The 26,666-nt window shown below is 43.3% G+C and overlaps 1 protein-coding gene across 12 annotated transcripts in view; it reads left to right on the forward strand.

Moving 5' to 3' along the window:
• The first annotated feature begins 663 nt into the window (after positions 1-663).
• Positions 664-26,666, forward strand: part of P2RY8 (P2Y receptor family member 8) — a 57,834-nt gene continuing 31,831 nt past the window's right edge. For 3 of the 12 annotated variants that reach the window (XM_087758900.1, XM_087758903.1, XM_087758897.1), the window contains exons 1-3: positions 21,677-21,703; positions 23,463-23,526; positions 25,235-25,457. The gene's annotated coding sequence lies outside the window, so the exon portion shown is untranslated. Of the gene's footprint in view, positions 712-21,567; positions 21,704-23,462; positions 23,527-25,234; positions 25,458-26,666 lie in introns of those variants that run through there. The other 9 variants (XM_087758901.1, XM_087758895.1, XM_087758905.1 and 6 more) reach the window with 6 other exon arrangements.

Genomic DNA, 26,666 nt, shown 5'->3' on the forward strand with positions numbered 1-26,666 from the left:
ATATATTGGGGGTGTGTGCTCAAAATTTATTTAATGTTAGGGGCGCATAATCAAATAAGTTTGGAGACCACTGCTCTGTGTCATATTGGAGCCACCTTGCACTGGACGTCTGTCTGACCAGCTGCAGAGCATGAGGCTTGGTACAGTTTAAGACATCCTCATGTGGCTAATCTCAAATACGTAGCACTATTGAAACAGGTTACCTATTTTTTCCACTATGGAAAATTAATCTTATGGGTGAATGACAGAGACAGATCAGGCTGGTAACATGGAGACAAACATATTGCTTCCCTCATACTTGTGTTCATCTTCTTCTTGGATTGCACTTAATGTTTTAAGAAATTTTTTGCAGCTTTCCTTGCTTTAAAGAGAAGGTGGATATACATTGGAATGTCAGCATTGCAAAACCATATGCCCGTTCTGGAAAAATACCTCTGGTGGTGACTCCAGCATTTGTGATGCAAGGTGAGTGAAACAGCCATACAGCGCTCCATGAGTAACGGGTGCATCTTCCAAAAATAGATTTTTGAATTGGGGAAAAAAATATGTATCCTTTTAGCAAATATTCTAAAATAGCTTTGTCAGTGATTAAAAGAAATGAAAAGAGGAAGTAGGTGTTACAGTATAACACATGTTTTTATTGGCATCCTACAGCAGAAATGCATTCAGTGAGAAAAGACTGAAGAAATTCAATGTGTGTGAAAAAATCAGGTAAGAAAATAATTTATTTATTAAGAATTTATGAAGTCATTAGGAGCAGAAGTAACTCTTTACAGTTTGACTGACAAGAGTGTTTCATTTGTGGTAGTATTTATTCAGGTTTTGTAGTTTGAAGAGATTGAGTTTGTCTAGTCTGGAGAAAAAGAGTGTTTGGAGGGCTTATGCAGGAAGGAGCTCATTCTTTGTGTTCAGGGTGGGTAAGGCAGGACTCCCAGGCTCCAGACTGAGTAAAGAAGAGTCACATCTGGAAGATTTTTTCTTTTTTCTAGTTTAAAGGTGGCACTTGAACAAACCATCTGAGGAAATTTTACTCCCCATCATTCTTTCTAAGAAGAAGTTAGATAAGCATTTCATGTCAGAAATTGAATTGATTCTGCCATAAGGAAAGGATATGAACAAGTAAGACACCATCCAGCCCTATTTGTTTTGTGAAACTGTGATTGCAATTTCTTATGTTGTCATTTGAGTTATACAAGGCTAAACCAGGTTCTGGTCTACCTTTAGTTTGTCTGTCAGTGAAATAAATTCCAGAAGAGTAAAACCTCCCAGATGAATATTTGATTTATAAATTCCCCAAAGTCCCATGAATTATAAGTGATGTGCTTTTGTTTTGCTATGTTCATTGTATAATTATGTAACACTGTGTTGAACTGAGTACTATAACAAGCCACATTTTATTGAAAATGTCTGTATGGAATTTAGGCCTGACCATGGTTCAATAAAGGTGTGAAAAACTTCCCTATTTAAGGCAACAGCTCTTTTCTGAAAACAGGGTTTCAGTGTTATAACTACTGATCTAGTTAATTTATTTAGCTAACTATGTATTTAGCTCTTGCTGAGTTGTGTATTTCCGCTCGTGTTTTATGATGCCAAGTAATTGACATACATATATCCATCTCAGGAAAAGGCTGAAGTTTTCAGAACTGCCTACATAATTTAAGAGCCCAAGTCAGATTTTGCCTTCTGAAGTCACTTAGGCTTCATAAAGAAACACTTTACTCAGCATCCCTTTCCAAAGACCTGCTAGTGCGAAACGTGGGCAAGGTGCCCGCAACAGCAGAAGTGAGTAGGGTGGGGACGCGTAACAACGAAAACCAAAAGTCAGATAGCTGTTCAGTTTATTTTACTTGTGCTTCATGGGTTTCCTGCAGGGAGAGGGACTGTTCGTGTCTGTCTACATGCACATGTGTTCAACAAGCTGCCATGAGGGGAAGCGAAACTGGTGTGGTGAGAGTGAGGGAAGGTGGGCGAGATGTGGATGCTGGAGGGACAGTGGAGCAGAGGAAGGTGACCCAGACTGGTGCTGATGCACCGTGGCCAGCTGGTAAAGGTGGGGAGAAAATGGACTTTTCTGCAGAAAGCTTTCACTGTTCTGGACAGACATCTGTGACTTTACACTGTGAAGAGGCATCTGCACATTTGTGCAAAGCTGGTAAAGATGTCATCAAATTAATACTCACTGCGTTCAGAGCTTGAGAATACTCAGGTTGGCAATATATAGAGCTTTTCAAGTATTTCAGGTAGAGCCAGTCAACTATAATGAGGCAAAAGGTTCTTTCCACAGAGAAAGGCTATTACAGAAGAGGGTTTTTTGGTGTTTTTGTTTTTTTCCTCTGGAACAGTTAGTGGGAAAAAGTCTGGTTTCTGTCTTCCCTCCACTGTTTTCAGTGTAGGGCAATTACTTGACTGCTTAGGATAAACCCCAGGGAGCCACTGGAAAAGTACAGTAGTTTTCACCAGTTTCTATATGACTTTTTTGAGAAGGATGACATGTTAGGTAAGGGAATTGATATCTTCTGTAGAAAGTCCCATTAAAGGATTAAAGCAGAGTCTGAAGTCTTACAGCTTTTCCTCTCCACTTCTGTTTGGTATGATGCCATAACCAGGGAGTTCAACATCATAGCCTGATACCTTTATCTGTCTACTGAAAGGATAACTCCTAATGAGAAATCTCCAAAATACTTCCTTTTCTCTTCAGTTGTGCTCTTTCGATCAAGTGCTTGCATCTTCACACACACACACATAGTAGCTGTATTCTGATTTTTTTCTCAGTTTTTTTGTGCCCTGACTTTTATTTAGGAAATTACTGGAGCCTGTAAAACCAAGTATGTACACAAATTAGAGTAGCTGAGGAGTGAGCAGAAGAACACCCTTTTTGCTTTCACCATCCCATAAGGATGTCACAGGGGCCGTGAGGGTAGGCTGCCCCACAGGCACAAGCCAGGAGCCAAGGCTGGCAGGGCAATGCCCTCCCCAACCAGGGTCCATCCAGCAGCACGCAGCGAGGAAGCAGGGATGGGATGGGGATGGTGACCAGGGCCAGCCCTGAGCCCTGCAACTGCCTGGCAAGGCCACTGTGATGGGGCAGGTGCAAAATCCAGTGGGGTGCAGTAGGTGATGGTCAGCAGGTATGAGGCTGGGCACAGACTGTGCTGTAGCTCAGGCAAGGACCAGGGCTGAGGATTTGGTCACAAATGCAGTTCCCAAGAAAATGGGAGACGTAAAGCTGCTCCAGTGACACTCCCAGTTCTTTCTGCCCCGGCTCTTTCCCAGCGGTGTGATCCCAGGTTACCCAGCCGGGCTGCAGCAGGGCTGGCCTGAGCAGGGGCAGCCCGGCCCCAGGGAGTGGGAAAGGGCGGCAAAGCTGAGGGCTGCACTCAGGGCCTTTGAGAATGGGGGCTCAGCAGCAGAGCTGGTCTGAATTTTTCCTGCGAATATCACTGAGAAATGCTGTTGTTTTACCTAAAGTGTCTTCCTGGAAACATATTGCATTATCAACAAAGTCACTGGGTCCCAACTGCATCTCTCAGGGTCCAGGAGCCTGGGGCCAGCAGCGTGAAAAAGCTTTAGGGTCTGGCAGGGGCCAGTGTGGCCATGGCCTGAGGAGCCTGTGCTGGGAGGAGAGGGTTCAATGTATTTGGCTGTGCAGCAGGCAATGGGCATAATCAGTAACTCAGTAAAATCCTTGAGGGTTTGCTGCCCCAAATAAACATGAAACTTTCAGAAACATCAACCTCCTGGAACAGGGGCAGCACCCAAGGTGTGCTTCATCTGAGAAAACATCATAATTTCTTGGAATCTTCGGTTTGTGAGAAATTAAAAAAAAAAAAAAAGTGTCTTTGTGTATAGTTTTGCTCTGACTCAGACCAAACCCAAATCTTGAAAGCGCACGAACTTCCCAGAAACTTCAGAACTCTTTCTGATCATCTCTGGAAGGAGGCTTGCTCTGCCACTCTCCATTTTGTTCCTTAGAACAAAAAAAGTTGATTTCTGTACAAGTTTTTTTCAGGAAGCATATTGTTCTCTTGTGGCTGAACTTTTCAGAACAGAACATAAAAAACTTTCACAGTAGAGAAGAGAGAGGAGACTACAGCTGTAATGACGTAGGATAGATTGGAGCAGGTAAAATCCTTGAATGTTGAGAACATCATCCTTATTTGCATTTACTTCATACAGCCACAAAGCTAATGACTTTTTCTAGCGTGGTATGGACTTACTGCTCTCAGGAGGGGATAAAGGCAGATAATTTCAAAATATCTCTCTCTACAGGCAGTGGTTAGACCATAACAGAAATGTTAGTTGATAACAACGGGACTTATTTGTGTTTCAATATGAAGTTTCAATGTGCTGCTTGATACTTCAGTGCACTAAAAATATTGCTAAGGATATTACTGACACGAGTGTGCAAATGAGCTTCATATCACTCGTTTTAGATATTAAAGTGTCTTTCCAGGCAGTGGTGTAGCTCAAGTTTCACACAGGTAAAAGGTCTAATCTGAACAATGTAGAGCTTTTCCACTTCTCACCAGAGCAGCTTTTTTCTTTTTTATTTATTTATCACTACCTCACCATTCACAGGCAAGTGTAGAGATGTGATTTGGACTAAATCTGTGCAATAACAGCTGCCTTGCCAAAACCATCTCAATATAAAAGTCTTAATGGAGTCGAGGAACTGGTCTGTATAGTCTGGCTGACTCCTTTTAAATGGCTTTTACTTTGGGCAGTTCCATACAGGGAGGTGGGTTTAGCTTCAGCTGGGCACAACGAAGTAAAAATTAACAGTGTTTCGTTCTGGTAAGTTCCTACAGGGAGAAAACTGAACTTTGTTGGCAGTGTAAGTGCAGTTTCATTTATGGATTGAGAATGCGACCCAGCCATGCCATAAAATGAAAGCCAATAGACTTGGCTTTCTATTGCCTCATGCATGTATGTGTGGTGCAAACTACCTTTTCTATGTACATGGCAGGAAATAAATCCTGCCTTAAATAAATTGATTGAACAGTGAGCTTGTCAAATTGTTATGTGTCCTTGCTTGAAACAGCTTGAAACTGGTTCTGTGCCAGTGAAGCTGCTCAGAGGTAAGGATGGCTTGAAGTTTTTAACTGTTGGATGTTGAACTGACTTGGCAGTAAATCAAGATCCTGGCTGTAATTTATAGACAAGTCATGAGCTGGCTGCAGAGGTCAAGGACCCCATTGCTGAAACACAAGGAAGGGAAAAGGAAAGCAACAAATAATTTGCAATTCAGTGCTTCCTTTTTTTCTGCCTTCTCATGCAGATGATGCAAAGTCCATTTTTCAAAATCTGTTTGTGAAACAACTGAAAAACCGCTCATGGTCCTTACTAGTGAGGAATGCCTAGCAAAAGGAAATACAAACACTATTTTTTGTCTTGTGTTGTATTTATGAGTTTAAAGTTCAGCATAAAATCAGCATTAAGCTGTTATTAAGATGAAAAGACTTATAGCACCTGGTCCGAGCCAGAGAAAAAAAAGTCCCTTTCTTCAGAGGTGTTTCAGGTCTTTATTACTGTCACAAGAACAGTAATATGGGAATGAGCTTTCAGTTACAACCCTCTGTTTGGGGGTCAGAAACTTGCCATTTCAGTCATACATCAAAGCCATGGCATTAAACATGTTCTTCCTGTCCTGTCTCAGCAGCAGTTCCCTGGAAATGAACAGCGGGGGTTTTCAGCAGGTGCCACTGCCTCAGTCTTGGGAATCCAAAACTGAGTCAGCACTGTCTCTCTTGCTATGACCCCACTCAACCCGAGGCAGCCCTCCATCTAGCTGAGACGAGGGCACTTGCCCCTCTGTTCTCAAGTCTCTGACACCTTCATCCAAGGATCTCCTCTGACCTGACCCCAAGCCATCTGTGCTGAGCCCCAGCCCTGGGAGCGTGTCCCAGGAGCTCTGAGGCAGGTGCAGGTGTTTTGCTTCCAACATCTAGAAACTCTGTCACACCTCAGCTGGGCATTTTAGGAGCCTACTTTGAAATGGCTATATTCATGTTATCCCAATACCTTGCATGAGAACCGATTCCTTGCAGCATTTGCGAACAGGACTGGCTCACTTTGGAGTTGTTCATTGGACAGTACTGAATTTTGATAACTGTATTGTGGGCCATTGCTTCTTGGGCTTTAAGATTTTTCATATAATTTTTTTAAAGCTTTTTGAATTATACTTCAGGGCTACCTGGGCGAAGCTATCAGGGCTCAGCAATTTTTTCCCAACTCTCTTCCTCTCACTTGCATCAAAGCACCAAACAGCCCAAAGAGCCCCCCAAAAGTGGGATGTATGGAGCATCCCTTCTCACCTTCTGCCTATACTACATTATTCACCTCCTGCCTCCAAAAGTGCCAGATTTTCCTGCTGCTTGCAGCTCCTCAGCCCTGCGAATGAGCTCTATCCAGAAGGGGAAGTCAGACACCTTGGCAGGAATGAGTCAAATGGAAAAGGGACAAAAGGAAGTCAAATGCTCGGTATAGATGAGTAAACTGTCCTTCTTAGGGAGTTGAGGAAGGAAATGGAAGGCCAAGGGATGAAGATAACCTTCTTTTAAGTATTTTACTGTCTAAAAAAGATTGTTAAGATATGTATAGGGGAAAGGGCATGCTAGTAAAAGTAATTGTGAGGACAAGTGGAAAGAGAGAGTATTACTGGATGTCAGAGCTCACCTCCCACTCTAGGACAGCAGATATACATATTTCCATCCCAAGCTGTGTGCTGTCAGTCTTGATATCTGCTGACCAAAACCCAAAACTTTTTTACTATTATAACATCAGTTTTCCTGCTCATTGCTGATAAGCACAATCTTTTCAACACTGAAACATCAGCTGAAACTTTTATCTCAGGAATGAATACATACTCTTCAACACTGAAGGAAGGAGAAGTCAACGGGGACAGTGTCAAAAAATGTGTGAATTGTAACAATAATTTCTTTCTTGTTCTTTCCTTCATGTTTATATTGTTTCTTGAAAAATAGAATACAGCTCCAAAGAACAGGGTAACAACAAAGTTGCAAGAATTATCTCCTAGGGTTGATTTCTACTACAACAAAAAAAGAGTGCTTATATGTGGAATAACAGATTTCTACAGAGTCTGGAGGAGCACAAGGCCCTTGCTGGAGGTACCACTGTAAACTAGCGATGGTAACTCTTGTGCTTACATGGCACCACCTGGTGGGTAGCTACACATCACTACAGCTTTCAAATCCTACATGCATGATGGCAGTTGCTGGACAAGTTTTTTGCATTTTGTCTACAGCTAGACTTGCGCTCGAGCCCAGATGCACCCACACCCCAGCCCATGGTCAGGCACAGGTGTAGCCGAGTCCCCAGGCCTTTATCCCAGTGTCCCTCCCTTCTCTGGGTTTCAGAAGGATGGGGCACAGGTGAGGTCAAGTGTACTCCAGGCTTATCCTCTTGCAAATGTTTGAGCCTGGTTATCCATAAATACTGAGTCAGCACTATGGCTAGGCTAACGTGCAGATACAAAAGAAATGGCGTTGTGGGGCTGGGAGTGCATAAACCCAGCTCCTGCTTTGATGAGCAGTATCAACAAAACCTGGTTTTATAGCATGCATGATTGGCATTAGTAGTCCTTTACATCCATACAGGCAAGTAAAGCTGAGGTAGCCGAGCAATAGCCACCCTCTGACTGAGGCAGATGCACAAAGGAAAAGGGGGAATATGGTTATGTAGTTAAAGAGCAAACTTTCTTACAACATTTGTGCAGAGGGAGAGTGATTTTCATGCTATTATCTCCTAGTTTCCACAAGTTTGACATTCCAAACTACTTTTAAAAATGTCATTTTACATTTAAAAAATGCTTGCCTTCCTTTTGGCTTTTCCTGTTGATCTGGAAACATTTAGCTAGCAGACTGTATCTCCATGCTGCAGCTGCAACAATATCTTTCAGAGAAGGATTCACCTACATCTTGTACCAGCAGCGTGACTTCTCCTGTGTCAGTGCAGCTGCCTGGGATTCTTCCACCTGGTCGTATTCGAAATGGCTGGTGGTGCTGGATTTCTCTCTTTTCCCTGGACGGATTTTTTTTGTGGATAAATGGAACTGGTTTAGTTTCAACTCCAGATCACCTCAGATCCTTTTTTAATTGCATTAATTGCTTCCTTTTAATTATAATTTGAATTTTCTTCTTCCCCTTTTTTTTTGCTCTTAAGTTTTTCATCCCCATAGTTGCAGAAAAAGGTTTGAAGACATGAATCTTAGTGAATGACAACCCATAAAGGAAGTATTTAAGAAATAATCTGATCTTTAAAACAAACTCTTAGTATTTCTCACATTTAGGATTTCTAGATGCATGAGACTGGTAGTAGGACGTCCAGGTAAAAGTGTTAAGGAACAAAAATACAGTGTTACTTTCTGGTCCCATGCTCGAATTCTGCCACATTTAATTTGAAAGATCTGTAGGCATAACTAGCAATACCCTGGACTTAATCTGCTAGAGCATCAGTTGCACCAACTGGTACTAACTCGGATGCATGTTTTCAATTATTCTAACCTATACACCCACAGAAATGAAATAGTTATATCTCCTTATGAGAAATGGGGGGGAGGAAGGGGGAAGAAAATCACTTTTATACTCATCTCTTATCAGGTTTCGTCTAAGCTTAACTCTAAAATAATTTAGTTTCATATACTGAGTATACCAAGTTTGGGGAAGCTACATGATGAATATATGTTCAGCAATGGCAGTAATGAGTTTAACTCATTAAAAAACCAATGAGTTAAGACTTGCCTTTCTGGAGTAAGTCACAAAAGATGGGATTCAGCTCATATAAATTAAACAGTCTAAAATATAGGTGTCTGGGTTAATCTTGTAATGAGATGGGCACTTCTAGAAAGAGATTTCATTTTATTCCAGGACAGCTATTTCAGAGAGATGGGACAGACCGCCCTCCGGGCCATGCCTCTCTCTTCAAGGACAGAAACCTAGCCAACGACGGTCGGCAGCTTTTACACAGCTAATGTGATTCTTATCCACAAAACTGTTGCAATGTCAGTTGATTAGCACTTGAGCTTTAAAGTCACGCTTATCTGGCCTGGCAAGGTAATGGAAGATGAAAAGGAAAATGGTATTTTAGGTAACAAGACAAGGGTGAAGGTAGCTACAAGCTATAGCTGAGCCTAAGATAAATCGTTCATTGCTAATCTGACCATCTTGTACAACTGGCCAAGTCCGAGTCAAGTAAAGTAATGGTGGCAGTGAAGAGGAGGCCAAGGGAAGTGTTTGGGTTGCAATTGCTCCTGCACGTCTGCAGTTCAGTGCTAGCCTGTGTCTGGGCTGTGGCCAAGAGGTGGCAGGTCCCCGCCAGCGGTCAAAGCTCCCTAGTTTCCGTTGCATCTGACAGTCAAAGCAGAGGCTGGACAGGTCCTTGAAGACCTCTCAGGCTCCCCGAGTTGCAGTCTCAGCTGCCCTGGGAGTGGCACACTTCGGTTTTGCATTGGGTCAGTGGGGCAGTGTGTGCCCTGCAGCAGTTTGAAAATGTATTTCCCGGGACAGAACCCCGCATTGCATCCAGCCAGAACCTGCTGAAGGGAAAGAAGCTGGGGAGAGGGGGGATAAGGAGCAAAGACTTTGAAATCAGCAAATTTGATTTTCCTGAAGCTGACCTGGTATAAGTTACAACAGAGGAGCATTGCAGGCGCTTGGAATAGCGGTTGGGTTGGCCATCCCTCCTGCTGCTTCCCTTCCCTGGGAAAGCAATTGTTTGCTCCTGCCTTGTTCTGGCAGGAGCAGGAGGATGTTTGCTGTTAGGGAAGGGACATCTTGAAAGCGGAGAGCTGGGGACTTTTGCAGCGAAGGAGGATCTTGCTGCATATGGGAGCAAGGGTTTCATGCTCATGAAGGTGCATGCCTTTGTATGGGGGAGGAAGGTGGTGTCAATCAAAGCTTCTACATGTGTGATGAAGAAAATTGGCCTTCCGAACAATTAAATTTAGATGCATTCAGTGTAGCTCAATGAGCTGCAATTACTAGCCTTAATTTTTATCCTGTTTGCTCAAATTCTTTCTCCTTTATAAGTTTTGGTATTCCCTAATGCTTCCTCATTAGGGAATGCAAACTAACTGTGTCATAAAATTGCTGATTTAGAAAACACATTTCATTTTTCTCCATTGTTATGAAAAACAATAGATGGAGCTGGAACCGACAGGAAGTATCCCTTATCATTCCCAGCCACAGGCTCGTTAAAGACTCAGCCTCTCACATTTGCAGCTATGTTCCTAGAATCAGAAATTACAAACAGCCCACTGCATCTTAATAAAAGCTGAGCCTGCCCCTCATCTATGTGTGTGGGAGTTGACAAGGAAGGTGAATAATATCCCTCATATCTGAGGTGGAGCAGGAGGAATCTGCAGGGTAGGAAATCCAGTACAAATTAGTTCATGCTGTGGGAACCAGGGAAACACAAAATATTTTGATCTTCTGGTGGCTTACATGTGCTCGGAGACTTGAAAATCTACCTGCCTTCTAGCTGCCACTGTAAGTTCAAAATCAAAATCCTTGAATTTCCCACCAAGGCCCTAAAGTTAAGGTTAAAGATACTTCAACATTAGATGGGGAAAAAGAAATGAAACCCAGAGAAAGTTTGCTTCGGGTCCTAGCAGGGGCCTTTTCTTTTCACAAAGCCATAGTGCCAGACTTACAGAGGAAACAAAGAGTTCCTGGAAAGTAATTTTTTGGTTTTTTTTGTTTTTTTTTTAATTGTCCCTTTTCTCGTTTGGCTCCTAGCTGCTTCTTAGGAGTTTGTTCAGTGCTGAATTGGTCAGTGAGGACCAAGGAAAATGCTGATGCAGATGCTTTTGGACTGAATTTTTACTCTCAGTCAGCCAAACAGGCTTGTTTCTCTGCCACTGGATCCAGCTTCCCCAAAGGAGTCCAGGTCATGTATGAGAAGAAGTGGCTCATAGCAGTCCAGAAGGTTGGTCACCTCAACTGGGATAGCTATTGGTGGTTTCAGTGTGTCCATCAGAGCTACAAAAATATGCTGGGGCCTTCCTCCAAACATCTTCAGATTCATTTGCTCACTCACGGGTGTATTTTACTGCAGCTATAGTAAATGCTCCCACACTTGCCGCCGGTCAAGGAGCTGCGAGCCCCACTCAGTGACCTGCTCCCTTGCCTTCAGTGAAGGGTGACGGGGCTTCAAGCTGGCATTTGGCTGCTGCCATCAGGCCTGTAATATTTGCGTGTGACAGCATATAGCCTGCGGGAGGATTTCAGTGCCCATCAAATAATTGAAGACACCTGCGTTCATTGCTTCAGGAGCTTGGCAACACAGGAGAAGTCACCAGGAGGCACTGTTACCTGCCTCCTCTCGTGCTGGTTCGAGACTCACTTCACACCTCACTAACTTTGCAACAGCAGGAGCCATGGCAAGTGCAAAATTAGTTTTTCTGAGGTGGAGAGTGGGTCCTCTTGGGAGGAGGGACAAAAAAGTGAAACCCTGCACAACGCAGAGGGAGGAAACCCAGGGAGGGAGGGTGGGACCTTCACTGCATCTACACAAGGAAGGTGGGTTTCAGCCTCCAAATTCAGCCTCCAAATTCCTCCCACCCCTCTCCTCCGGCTGCTGTCATGGCAGGCTGTGGGGTGGGGAGCAGCAAGCAGTGACCCCCCCCACACCTTCACGGGGGTGATGGGAATCAGTGAGGCTGAGCTGCTCACTGAAAATGAGTGGCTGGGTGGGCTAAAAGCAGAAGCTGTCTTTAGGCTGATTGCCCACCTCTAGCATAAAGCAAGGTAGGTGCTGCAAAGGTATTCCTAGCAGCTGTGTTAACAAGTGGTTCCCCACCAGCACATTAACCTAGAATAGTCTGGTGCTGGGGCTGCGTGTTTCCTCCTGCCACCACTCCATTTTGCAAGCTGCAAAGCCACAAATGCTCTGGTCACAGGTGGGAGACAGGGGAAAAGGCACCTTGCAGTGCTGCCTGCAGCACTAGTGCCTGGTGATGCAACCCAGGACCGATGAAGTGCATCCCTTCGTGTGTAAACAACCAGGTTTTTACCCCCATTTGGGACAATATGCCTTATCCAAAACTAAACCATAGGTTTAAATCCCACTAAATTTAAAAAATCTAAACATGTAGAGCACCTTCTAACCAGAATCCTGTTAGCAAGAACTGGACTGAATCTGGGGTGCCAAGAAAAGATGGGACTGGGAGAATAGAGAGGAATAATAATTAAGTAGGGGTAAAAACATACATTAATGGAAATATTTATTTGGTAGAACAGCTATTCAGAGTACCTAGGAGAACATCCTTTCCTGAAGCACTATGTACAAATGCCTAAACTGCTATTACAATTGGGAGACATACTAAACACTGCAGAAAATAACTTTAAAAAAAATTATTTATGGATGAAAATGCATAGTATTCACTGAGATGAAAATAAAGAAGTTTAAAGGTTTCTGATGTGAGGGAACTTGTTGCTTAAATTTATAAATTTATAAAAATTTAAAAAAGAAATAAAATGTGTTTATTCTTTACCCATTTGGCCTTCTTTCATAAAAAAAGGTCTTCTATTCTTATCTAGAAGTGTAATTTCAGAAGAGATCACCAAATCCATCCTACCTGTGGCAGCATTAGCTAACAAAACAGGGGAGATGCCCGAGAGCGAACGCTGCACGCCGCCCTGCCAGGCCTCTGCTTGCTCGCTTCCCTGTCAGCCCAGGCTCCTGGCAGGTCCCCTGTGGCCTTGGCTCCCTCTGTGAAATTCCCCCTTAACCTGACCAGCAGCGCTTCGCTGCATAGCATGAGAGCCTACGTTGCCTGCCGCCTCCGGGAAACAGCCGGCTCTTTGTCCCTGCTATCTGTCACCCTGTGGCTGTTGCCTTCTGCAGAAAGAGGCGATGCTCTGGTTCAGGCCACACGCAGCAGCCTCAGCCGCTGCCCAGGAACTGGTCACTCGACGTTGCAAATGTGTTTGTTTTCAGCACAGGAATTGCAGACAGCAGCTCACTTTGATGTGTTTGTTGCCCTGAACTATGTTTTCCTTGAGAAACACTGCTTACCTTTGAGATGCTGCTTTGGCTCACAGGTCTTTTTGTGCTTTCGCCCCCCTCACTAGCAATGGCATCGCAATTATTCAAAAGCTTCTTACTGAAAACTTCTGACTTCTCCTCGTACACAATTTGGGGAAAGCAAACAGCACACTAGTGCTTTCAAGTTTGTTTTGTGTAAGATTTTTATGATGTGCTATATGCTTGATACAGTGATAACAGTAATCCAGTTAGCCTATGTTGCCAAACTGAAGAGTTTGTTTGGGGTTATATAAGCTTTCGCTGGCATTAAACAGTCTCCGCTTTGATCCTGTTGTTTATTATTGTGCTGCAAAAAGTTTCAACAAAAGGCACAAATGAAGATCTGCAGATGCATTCCTGAGACATGCAATGGAAATGAAGATATGCCAAGAACTTCCTGAGAGAAGAATTGCAGAACTGAAAATATATTTAATCTGGAATAGATACACATTACATTTTTATTTGGGACCTGAAAAGACTGCTATTTTAGAAGTCAGATTGCAAAAACCACAGAAGAGTGTACGCTGCTGTCTGCCACAACATGATTGCACCTTCTTTGGGAGACAATTATTGGCACTAAATACAGCTCAGTGTAAATAGCAAGAAAGGAACTGATCTTCCTTGGCATCAGAATACTCCAGCATATAAATGTCTCTGAATTAGAAATGCAAGGTATATGTTAGTGCGGGGGCCCTGCACCCTGCTGGCCTACATTTCTTGGGCTTAAAAAAATTCTTCTAAAGCTTCTTGCCCATTCACATTGTTAAAGGAAATGTCTGAAGACAATACAATAAACATTTGGTCATGCAGCAAAGAAATATCTGGACTGAGAGTAAAATTCATTGTTGCCTGAGTCAAGAGTAAGTACACTTGAGTTGCCAGAGCTGAATGGCAAAAAGACACATAGATTAGCTTTAATCTGTCTACATAAATTTGGTTTCCTCTTTGCAATCAGTGTTCGCATTGCTGATACATTCAGTGTTAACACATTGTGTGTCTGTTTTCTAATGGTGTCAGTGCTTTTATCAGCCGTTTACGGGCATGACCCATCATGTTATGTAGCCCCTGGTATCTGAAGTACATGGCAAAGCATAGCACAGCAGAAAATCAACCTGGTGCTTTCCATCTCTCCTCCCTGCAGGCACTGGCCTTACAGCCTCACCTGCTGCCCAAAGTTTGGCCCTAGGTCCGTGTCCGCTGCCAAGGAGCACCAGCCGCAAAAGCGGCTCCGTGGGCCTCGGCTGCGCCCCGTGGGAGCCCAAGTTGTGCTGCAGCTGGAGCACTGCGGGCGTCCAAGCCAGCAGGTTTGCATGTGAGGCCCCTGCTCCTCTGGAAAGCTGCAGCTGAGAGGACACCTGCCACAGCAAGCGCCCCAGACAGCTCTCCTCCCCAGATGCCTGGGCGCTCCTATAAAGGCTTCCTGAGCCATCCTGCTTCCTTCCTTGCTTCTTTCCCCTCCCCGCTGCCCTTGGTGCTCACTGCACGACCAGAGGTGCTGCACCCCTTGCACTCCCTCTTAGCTGTCTCCCTGCGCGCCTTGAGCATCCCAAGAGCTATGCGTGAACTGGGTTCTTCCCTGAGTCACCTTCTCTGCCCTGAGTGGGAGTGTTTTGCACGCACAGCTTTGCAAGCAAAAGCAACGAGGACGTAAGGAGTAAAGCTGTAGCCCCATGAGGATGGCCGTAAGCGTGGAATCATTCCAGGAGCTGCAGTAGTTTTACTCCCACCTCGGCAGAACTGGGAACACAATTTGACCCTCACTTTTTTTATCTGATGGTCAGCAGGAATAATTACAAGATTGAAAGCACTGCTTGATGCTTGTATCATAGGAGTAAGATCCAGGTTTCTGATTTGAGCTGCAATACAGAGCCCTTTGGAAATATGCATCACCTAACTTCTCTCTCTCTCTCTCTCACACACCATTTCCTTTGTGCAAGAAATAACACTAAATCTTTTTGTATCTTGCTGAAAGGATTTCTTAGCAAATGTGCAGCTGGAAAAATCAAAAGCTTTTTTGGGTGTAACTAACTGCCATACGATTAATAATTAATGAGCAGTAAGATCATCTGTTTTTTTTTCCCCTTTTCTTTGTCTTAAAAAGAAGGGGAAAAAACAGATTTCTGTTGAGACAGGGATGACACCTTTAAGCAACGGTGCATGATAAATTAAGAAACTGGGTGGAGTGCTTCCTTCCTGCAATCCGTTTGTAATCAGTGAGAAGTTAAGAGACAAATAGGACATCTTACATAACATCTGAAAAACAACCTTTCTACAGTAAAAAAAAAAAAAAAAAGGAAAGGGGGTCTCCCACCTCCTAAGTGGGCCTAATCCTGAGTCCTCTTAAAGGCCTGAATGGTGGTCCCCCTGCCTCGGCAGGTGGAATCACTGGTGCTGGCCAGCTGATAACTCTTTCACCTTTTGTTTTCCCTTCTTGTTCAGTAAGCAGGCTTGTTTCTTGCACACCTCTTATTGGGGGTAGAAGTAAATGTGTTTTCAAGGGATTTTTGGTGTCAGTCAAGACTTGACAGCATCTGCTTACCCAAACATGAGTGAATGTATTTTCCCATCAGCTGCACCACCCTGTATGAGACAGCCACAGCCTTGTTTTTCAGCACCCGCTGCTCTAGAGTTGATGGCTGCTCTGAAACATATACTCTGCATATTCCAATTTGTCACATCCTACATCTGGGCAACAAAACCAAAAAAACCCACTTTCCAAATAGGTGCAAAACAAAACTGAAACACTTTAGTTGTTAAAGACAAAAAACAAAAACAAACCCAAAGCATTAAAAAGCTATTATTTTTAACCACAGAAAACTACTTTGCTTCCGTAAGATGAGTATATTGACTTTTGCAGGAGCTGGCCATTTTCCTCCCTGTTTTGTCCAAGAGTTAGAGAGCACAGTTACAAGGAGCTAGGAAGCTGGGTAGCCTGAAGAAAGTCTTTCCCGCTTGTGCATCCTTCATTGGGGTTGGACTAGATGATCTTTAAAGGTCCCTTCCAACCCAAGCCATTCTGTGATATATCCATGAACTTGGTTAATCAGGGACCAGGCAGACAGGAAGCATTGGTTTCCTGACAGTCTGCACACCAGTCACTCGACTGTCTGGGTTGGCTGAGGTCTGGCAGAAAACAAGCCTTGCTTGTGGCTAAAGTAACCAAACAACCTTGGTGACCACCAGCAGAAGTGTTGCTAGAATCTATATGTCCCTAGTAACATGTTTTTTGACTAAAGCCTTGGCCTTACTGACTTCAGTTGGTCAGTCCCCAGGTGTTTCAAGGCATGCTCCCAGAAACTGAGACCAATATGCCCACTTTGGGAAAACTTTGGTTGAAGTGGTCTTACTAGCATCTCCTAGGAACTATGGGGCAGAGGACCAAGATGGAGTTCGGTTCTAGGGCAACACTCAATTCCTTCAACCGTAAGAGTTTAGAGGGACCACCAGACCACTGCCTTCTGCAGAACCATAGAGATTTGTCCCTTGATTTGACCAACTTTCTGGGAGAGCTTCAGAGAAATGGGTGTGTGGCCGTGTCAGCAGAGCGCATCCTGTCTGTCTGATCTTGGGGGCTCAGCTTAAGCAGGTGCCTGGAGAATGGCAACAAGTGAGTGCATTTTCCTCCAACCCAAGTTACATGGCTTCTGATCACTCTGCTTGTCTCGGTCTGGGAGAAAGTTCCCTCTGCAAAATGCAGCAACGCAATGGACCAAGGCCTGGATCCTGCCTCCTCCCAACCCTTCTCCCATGGAAATAACACTTGAGGTGCTCAGTCCTGAGTCCCGTCCTTAGGCTGAAATTTAAGTATATCTTTAACAAAGATAAATGACAAACAGAATTGGACTTTATATGACTGGTGGAAAAATACCTCCAATAATTAAATACAAAGGAAGAAATTTTGATCCCTGCTTTATTTCTTATGTGGGGATCATACCCTGAAATAGAAATCATAGCAAGGGGAAGTCACTTTTAAAGTCTGACTGAGTATCGGGATTATCAAACTGAAATCTGCCTAGTAGGGGTTAGTCAGACCAGCAATCAGTCAGCAAACATGCAGTTTTCTCAACGATTTCAAAAGCAGTTATTAGTTTTCTCAAAGCTGAGTCAATTCAAGCTAAGGCTCTAGCCACTTTGTGCTGTGCAGGTGGTTTTATTCAGAGTGAACTTGTGTACTGCTGCACTTCGCTGTAGTCTGCAATGATCAAAAGTGATCAAAACTGCAATGACAGGGTGGTCAAAACCTTAAAACGCCTGGCATACCGAGGATCTGGGATAAAATTTTCAAGAATTTTCAGTGAATCAAGAAATGTGTATTTTATTTTGAGCCGATGAAAATTTTATTTTCATCTTTTCATTTGGGAATTTTTTTCTAAAAATGTAAGTGCTAGATTCGCAGGGGTGCTGTGAGGTGGCAGCCACAAACCTGGAAGCAAAGCTCTGCTCCTTCACAAAGCGGGCTTCAGTTTCAGCTGCAGGAAACTGAGGCACCTCTCGGTTCTCGAGCCAAGCATCACCTCCCTCCCAGGAACAGTCACCAGTCACCAGACCGCAGATTCGTTCTGCACAGAGAGTAGTTTGATATTTTATACAACATAGAACAGGAAAGACAAATTCTGCGTCTGGACTTGCACTTTGATGCATGCCACAGTGCATCTGATGAGCCTGGTTATTCCTGATTTGCAGGCTGTGCTCCCTGCCTACTCCTACCTAAGGGCTTTTTCCCCTTTTGCCTGCTCCCCTGCTTTTCCCTCCCCCTTGGACTCCCCTCTGCCATCTGTCATCACTCTCCCTCTCTTTTTTCCCAGACTTTTTCGCATCCCTTGCTTGCAATAAGGTCTCACTCACCTGTTCCCACTTTGCCTCCACACAGCACAGGAACCCTTGCTCAGACTGCAAGAAACACACATGCCAGGAGTCTCGTTTGGAGAATGCCTCCAGTTTTGCGTAGAAACCAAAGGGCATGTGTGAGTGTGTTTGGAGGGGGAGATGTTGAGAATCTCAATGTCTTGAGACAGTTCGGTTCTGGGGTGTAACCAGGACACTCACCTCAGTGTAATAAGTAGAAAGTTTCCCTGGATGTGATAGAACAGATCTAGCTGGGGAGATCCTGACCCCAAACTACTTTGCAGTCCAGTGACTGCTTCTTCTGGGCACCAGGAGCCAGAGCCACATTCAGGTTGCCCTCAAGTTTGGTGCAGGTTCACCCTAGAAGAAGATCTCTGCACTGGAGATATAATGAGGAGCTTTCTGACATCACTTTAAAAAAAAAAAAAAGTCTAAAATAAATATTACTAGTCTAAAATGTCTTACACAAAAGTCATGTCCCTGTCTCTCAGAAGAACATATAGTCAAAGTGCAGATTCTTACCAACAAAGGCAGGAACCCAAACACTCATAGACTGCTTGAAACACCTCCAGGGAGGGCTCCAAGATGAACTCCTGACCCTACTGAGCTCAGTAAGAAGCTGACTATGGACTTAGAGATGGCTAGAACTTCATGCAAAGGAAACCGATCTATAAAAATTCACAGCATTGCTCATAATCATTCTGCAAGACATGATTAGTCTTCAGAGTGATGTTTTCTTAGCACCTAATTGCTTGCTGAGGAAATTTTTATATGGCTAAATGAGTCCTACCAAATTGATTACCTTGTAGTAGTAGTAATAATAGTAATAATACAATTATTAAATAACTAACTTTTAATTATATTATATTACAATATACTGTAGTATATTGTACAGCAGCATTAATTACTGCTTATACTCATTATATCATATAATACTCCAGGACTGTCAAATTTCATATTTTTTTACCAAAAGTAAATGCTGGGGTTTTTGTTCCAAAAGTTCCTTTCCTCAGTTTTATAGGGGAAAGGTTCTTTAAAAATGGTAGTGAATAAAAGTTGTAAAATTTCAAATATTTGCAGCCTAAAGGATCATAAAGTGGAAAAAAAGCTGTATTTCTAATTTCTATATTTGAACTGAAAGAAGATTGTTGTTAAAAAAATAACAACCTAGGAAGCAAACCAAATCTCATTAGTGTTTAGGAGGTCTGATTCAATATTTTTTGCATGCTTTGAGGTTATGAGACTGAAACTCCTTCCTGTTTACCTGTAGGCTCATGGTGAGAAGCAAGTCTGGCAGCTGACAAAGACTGACAGTTGATTCAGTTTTGTATGTGAAAGTGAGAGGAGTCAAGGCAAGAAGAACTTGAGCCTCTGTCCTGCAACCACGTTTAATGTAAAACTCCCCCATGATCCTGCATATGAAGCTATATAATAAATAGACCTAGCCCGAGGAATCACCCGAATGCTTTGGCCTCCATTCTTTTTTGAATGCAACTAAGCACCTGCTTACACCGAGGATCCCAAGTATGCCCATTATTTTTGTGGTAGACTGTGAAAGGATGAAAATCAAGTGCAGGTCACACTCCTCAGTGTCTTGCAGGAGCATGCCTCAGGAGTCATTATTACTGGAAATAATCCCTAGGAAGTCAATGGAAGAACTTAACTTCAAGAGAGTAAGGATTTTATTTGTTGCTTTTATAAAATCTTGATTCCATAAAAAATCGTACAAGCAGATATATATAGCAAAAGGAACTCTTACTTGGCTGTTAAAACTCCCAGATAAAGAACCTTGCAAAGGTCTGTTTCTCTCCATTGCCTATATTCAAGAATGCCTTGAATCACTAGCTCTGGTGTAGACATTTGTAGTGCAAATGCCCAGAGCTAAGTGAGATAATGCCACCCCTGTCTCAGATTACCCAAACACGAGGTCTCTGCACAGGCTCAGAAGCTCTGCAGGCTGCAGGCTGAGGTACCAGATGTGCTGTCATCTGAGGCAGGGAGGAAGCACGCACGGTGTCTGCCTGCCCGGAGGAACCTGAACCCTGTCCAACACGGGCGCAGCAGTGCTCTCCAGGCAAGGCAGGGTGGCTGTGAGAGGTGCTGGGGAAGGTGGTCCCAGTCACCCTCGGTGCAGCAATCAAGAATACTGGCCCAGGCAGTGGAAGACCCTTCAGTCTGGACAGGTTCAGGCTCCCTATTCCCACTTTCTGCGATAATCCCCTAAGCACACAGCTGGGATGTGTACTCTTTTCAGTGCTTTCAGTGAAGCTGGACAACTCTGCTGAGAGGAAACCAAGATCAGAGTGACCGGGTCTTGTAAGCAGTAATAATCTAAGGAGAAACCTCTTTCTGAAACCCACCATCTGCTGAGAGCTGGACAATGCTGAGCTCTGGTCCTTGCTACTAAAGTCATTTCTGTAGTTCATACAAAGCCTCTCCCATGGAAAAGTCTGTGGAGCACAGGCTCACTGACACATCAAGTCCTGCTTTGTCAGCTCAGCTTTCCTGAGAAGAATAGACTAGATCCCTACCTCTTCTAGCTTCTGTGGACTTTTGAATGCTTTATGCCCAAAACATGGATTTAGCTCTTCTCAGAGAGAAGACTAAACCCAAACCATCATAGCTGGGTGCTTGAGCTATGAAACCGTTGTATAAAAGTTCATGCTGGTGACATTTCTATTCTCTCTTCCTCTACCAACATCCCAAATGCAGGGAGTGACACTTCCCTCCAGCATAAGGTTTTTAAGATAAAACACACACATGCCTAGGAGAAGAGACTTCAAGGCTGTGGAAAGGACACATATGCACATATGTCCAGTGCTTGTTTTCTAAATCATAAAAAAAGGAGAAGGGCACAAAACACACGTCTGTCTTCAGTGTTACAGTCTGCATAGTTGGAAGTGTTTTCTTTCTCAGCCTGCTGTTCTGGAGGGGAGGTGGGGGGAATCCATTTGGGATGCTGAGCCCCCCTGCACCTGCACACAGAGACCGGGTGCCACCTTAGGTTCAGTGTGGAGGTGCCTGCTCCCCAAAGGCAGCCTGTCCTCCTGCCTGTGCTCTTGTGTGGAATTGGCCTTTACTAGCTTTCAGGCTAATGGTTTTATATAGTCCTCAGGCTCAGAAATGCCTTTCAGTCAAACAGGTATGTTCAGCCAAGGGAAACAGGCTTTTAGGGGCAGAAGGGTTTTTTATGCACAGAGGACCTAACTCCTGATGTTCCAGCATGCCTGACTTTCACCTAGAGACCCCCTGTGCATAAAAGTATCATACACCATATGTACATCAAATGCGTGTCCAGACTGCACTGGATGCTGCTCCTTTAAATAACTTTTTTTTTCTTGCTTTGTTGGGCACGGCAACGCTGAAGTCACGTTGAGAATATTGCTCTAAGCCTCTTCTAAAAATGAGAGTTAGGTGCTTGAGCCATTACTTTGTCATTTCTACACTTCATCACATAAGCTTCACTCAACAGTAAAATGTACTTGGTCACAGTTATGCAGAAGACACTGCAAATTCTCTCTTCCATGGAGGTGATCAGAGTTGTCTCCTCTGGCCACCTGCATATTTTCAGTGTGAAACAGAAATCATGTGTAGGACATGGCATTAGTTACCAAACTGAAGTGGAAGGGTAAGATGCATTTTTTAACTGTCCTTGAAGAAGCGAAGACATTAGAAGTGAGGAAGGAGTTAATCGTTGCAAAATACACGGTCATTTCCTGAGCCCTGTGGTTGGATGAGTGCAAACTTTCAACTATTTCTAATTCTTCTCTGTCATTTAAGAGGCTTTCAAGGTGCACTGTACATCCCAGACCAGGTAAGGAGTACAGCTTTTCACTTCTTGATTGTTTATTCAAAATTGTTTTTCAGTAGAGTCAGACTCAGTCAAGACTGATCTGTTCTCCCTCCTATTATTTACATCCGAAGGGAGAACAAAGTTCATTGCAATCCAAGAAGTACATGTGTGTCTTTGTGCCAGATGACTGTGAGCTGTAGAAATAAAAAAAGAACTGTATGGTTTAGTAATGATAATGAAGAAGTTATGTTGCACATAGTCAGAAGTCAGAATTATTACAGCAAATACTGCAGTAAAAGAGAAAGAAAACTCTTACCACCAGTTTTACGGAGTTCACTCTGCACAAACCACTATCAAAATAAGGCATTCTCAGGTGTACAGTTTGCTTTAGTAAGGAGAGTAGTAAAAATCACAGCGTATCTTCAATGGTATTTTTAAAAGGAGGAAGAATGAGCTTCTACATATTGGGGTAGAAAAAAAAAAAGATAGTTTTGGACCAGTTTTATTTGTAAATCTGGACCTGATATCTATCTTTAGCTATTGCAGAGTCACATATTGTAGTCATCCTGAGACTCTTCCTGAGGTTTGCAGCAACCAAACATACACAGAGAAGTGACTGTGGAACCATATCATAAAACAATATAATTTCATCAGGGTCTTTTGATGCATAAAAACTGAACTCAGACAGACGGGCACCAGAAGGAAGTCTTGTAACACAGTGCACTCTTGCATACGGCATTTGTTGTCTCTTAATAGACAGGGAGAGAGACTATTTGCGTGAAGGTTTTTTTAATAGTTCAGAAACAAGCATAAAATAGCCATCTGTAGGGCAGTTATTTTAATAATGTGCTGTCACCAAGTCATCCTACAGAAAGTGAAATTGTAGATGCCGTGAGGATCACTGGGTGAAGTCATACACTGGAGATTCAGGTTTTTGGCATTTGGGGTTTTTTTAAGTCTTTGCTTGTAATCAGTTTTAACGTTTGGACATTGGCTCCTTGACTGTGCTCAGTGTTTGGTATAAACACTTTCTGGATTTTATACATAGCGGTCGGGAGAATCTAGCTAGGGTTTTCAAAAGCATTCATTTGATTCAGACACATAAGTCCCGTCAATGTTTGGACTGATCGCCAATCCAATCACTGACACCTTACTTGTGAGATTGCTACTACGGTGGCACGGACCTCTGTAATGAATTGCATCCTTAAAAGACTCTGTGAGCCACAGAAGTTTTGTCATTGTCACCTACAGATGGGGAACTTGGATGAATCCCAGTTGACGCCAGACCTGTGCCCTGTTTTTTGCAGCTCCCCAGTGCAGGTGATCTGATCAAGAATCCCAGGTCTCCCCTTGCAAACAGCTGTAGGTCAGTTTAGACACAGCCAGAGAGCATGTCACCATTCTGCTAGGGAAGAGGCTATGGCATGGGTAGAAGCATTTGCATCATCCTTAGTTTTCTCTGTTTGAGTATCGATGCTAAGCAATTTCCTGTTCCTTCCAGCTCTGTATGGCCTTAGCTGCTAAATACTTGCAGCCTATGCTACAGCTTGCTAGATGAAAGCTGGCTGAGGCATGCCTACCCATCCTGCAGCCACATTTCCCAGTTACTGCATAGGCACAGATCAAGGGAAAGTACTCAGCAGCTTTGTGTGGGAAGAGCAAACTGAACCCAGGCCTCCCCTGTCGCCGACCAGCAGCTTACCCACTGCTTCTGCCTTCAGTTTTTAGTGTCCCTTCAGGTACATTTATAGAAAATGTGTATTCACCTTCTGTCTTTCAGGATGGGTTTGGGTTCAACTCAGATACATCTGCCTGTGGAGACAATTTTGCTCTCACTGATGACTGTAAGTGCAGAAAAGGCCAGCTTAGGTGATTTAAAATGTTTGCTCTCAGTGCATTCTTTCAGCATGAGTACCTTTGTTTCGTGTGGGAAAAGGGTGTACTCCTCAGCTCTCTGTCGGAGGGAGATGTACATTATATGTAGTGGCATAATAGGATGGAAAAGAAACAAATCCTAGAAAAGCCATTATTTGTATGGTAAATGTGGTCTCCCCCAGTAACTACTGTGTTCTGGTCAAGTGGCTAGAGGGGAGAAACCCAGCAACCCACAGCCCAGCCTCAAGAAGTTATCCTGGGCTCCCTCTGTCTTGCTCAAAAATGAAGAGACACCAAGACTGTTTCTCAATGTATTTAAGAGGTGTGGTGGTGTTTTGCACACGTATTGCCGTCTGACAACTTTACTTCATATTTACATAGTTTCCAGATAAAAAGTTGCTTTGAAGCAGAAGTCCAGGGGGCTTCACCACTGACAACTAATGTTTGCAAAGCCTCCAAATGGACAGAGGAATGTTTTTCATATCAGGTATATTTATTGACACTGTTGTCATGTTTTTAACAGTGTGCAAAATGAGCTTGAAAATGGAGCTTTCCTCTGAAAAATTACTTTATAGAAATGGGAGCGTGTGGCCCTTGACTACTGCCTCAAAAATTCCTGGATGAAATGAGGTCATTTTATAAGTAAATGTCTTTGGGACTGTTTGGGCTTGTTTACTCTTACTACCAGCTCTCGAATGGGAAGGTCAAGTTGGTGTTCCTCCTGGGCTTACTATTTATATGCAGGAAACCTGAGAGGGACTCTTAGCCTGAGAGTTAGGGTTGTTATTTTAAAATAGGTTTAAAATGGGTAATATAATCCAATTTTTGTCTAAATTTAGGTGCTAATCAATGAGAAATATCCCACAGGGTTCATTTTCTATATCCTTTGAATCTGGTAATGTCAGTTTGATCTGGTCTCTTTTCATAGATTTTTGATGGGAAGCCTTCCGTCCTTACTGAAATTTTCCATTGGTAGTCTTAGTTTTCAGTGTTGTTGAGTATTTAACTAAAGCTAAATACTCAGACAGAGAAAGAGAGAGAGAGAGATCTGTACACGCTTCATGCAACAGCTCAATTTTTTTAAATGCTGGATTTTAGCTCTCATTGATATCATAACAGAGAGATTCTGCTTTTTTGCACACAGACTGATGAGGGCCCATGAGTTGTTCAGGTTGGGGCAAGGCATCTATAAGCTTGTTCATCAAGAGCTGCACATTTTTGTCACATTTTCACACAACTGCATGAGGAATTTAGGTTCAGCAGTTGGTGAATTGAAAATAATTTTACCCTCAAATCCTTGCTCTCCCAACTGCTGATTAAGTCTTGAAATAACAACAGAAATTACACACTGGTACGGTCACGATGAAGTAGCTAGCGTTACTTACTACCAGATACGCTGCACCTGATTCAGATATGCAAAAATAAGAAGGGAAAACATCAAGTCATCAAAAAGTATGTGCTTTTTTATCTCTTCATCTTCAGATGTGGATATAATGCATCTTTAGTAACCCTGCACAGGTACATTTTACAGCTAGTGAACTGTGTTTTAAAGCTATGAAAGGCAGTGTTATCAGTGCTTGTCACTGTTCGGCATTATCTGTAGGTGTGCTCCTTTTAAAAGATTTCTTTTAGTAACCACTGATTCTTAAAAGATTTTTTCTTTGCTGCTTTCTTCAGCTCTTACTCATAGAGGAAATCTGATCTGCTGCAGCACGGAAGCATCAGCAGTGACCACGGCGAGACAAATTCCTTAGGGAGCTGCCTGTAAGTCTGATCAACATTTAAGATGAAAAGTTTTGCATTTTCTTTGGCAGGATGTTACACGCAGAGTTTAGCTGTATGAGGCAATTGCTGAAGCAATAAGAGAATATTCAGGAATACAAGCCTCTGCTTTGAGTAGGTGAGTAAGCACAAAGAAAGGAATCCTTTTGTAAAGACTTTTTATTTCTTCCCCCACCCCCTCATAACTTCTCAAAAATATGATCGATCTTTGAAATTCTCTAAATCATGCCCAATTGAAATCCTGTTCTCCCAGGATCCTGAGTACACTGAGTAGACCCCCACTTCTGGGCTACAATGGTTCAGCCGCTGAAGGCGGGGAGAATAAGCCTTTTATACTTTTTTTACTTCACCTTGTGACAGTCAAGCAGTGCAGGGATCAAAGGGAAATCCTCCTGGAGAACAGTGGGTGATGAGAGGTAGGGTAGGAAACTGGATAAGCAGGAACAGAAATGGTGAGGGAAAGAAAAAAAAAAAGAGAAGAGGAAAACTGGTAGTATGAAATCAAGGTAGATGAGGACAGAGGGCGGTGTCTGGACAACAGTTAACGGGAGAAAGACGGACTTCGGGTTACATGCTACAGAGGACATAAATAGGTTTCTAGAGGACAGCAAGGCATGATCCTTTCAGCTCTTTTCCTCGAATACTCTGGAGGAAAAACCTGAAATATCCAGGTCTCAGTAACCGAAAAATATATCTTCAAGGCAAAGTAGGTTTGTCTGCACCCTCTAGTGGTCTAGACAGAAAATCCGTTTTTACCCAACAGTATTTTGCACTACATCCATTTGCTGGGACCAGTCATATCCTGGTCTTTAGCTTATTTGACATATCTGTAATAACTGCTCTCAGCCTCTGAGGCATGATGGCTACATCCAAACTCCTTGTTGGGAATGGTCTTTGGTCTATGATAACTCGTAAACTACACAAGATGGTTGTGCGAGGCCCAGAGTTGTTTGAAGGAGCATTAGTTGGTGTGAAACAAAACTGCCAGAACTGTAACAGCCCAAGGAATTGAATTTCATGGCCTGAGCTCAGGTTCCGACAGTGATTAATTTGCTAATATTGACATACCCTTCATGTAGCAACATCTCCCTTGTGCATGTGGTATAGTCCTCAGCCTCCTAAGTGTAAATACTACAGAATTACTTCAGCACAAAAAAATCAGTCAACAGCCAATTCAGAGGGAGATCGTTGCCTGTCTCCTTGACTAGCTCTCATCTACTTGCTGCTGGAGGATACATGCTGACTGAAAGGTAGGACTACAGGAAAAGGCAAAGTAGCCTTGTGATTTTAGTGACTGAATGATGTCCCGGGAAATGAGATTCTGCCA

This window comes from Nipponia nippon, unplaced genomic scaffold, assembly GCF_047370975.1.
Source record: "Nipponia nippon isolate SJK-2023a ecotype South Korea unplaced genomic scaffold, ASM4737097v1 scaffold_2, whole genome shotgun sequence".
Taxonomy (NCBI): domain Eukaryota; kingdom Metazoa; phylum Chordata; class Aves; order Pelecaniformes; family Threskiornithidae; genus Nipponia; species Nipponia nippon.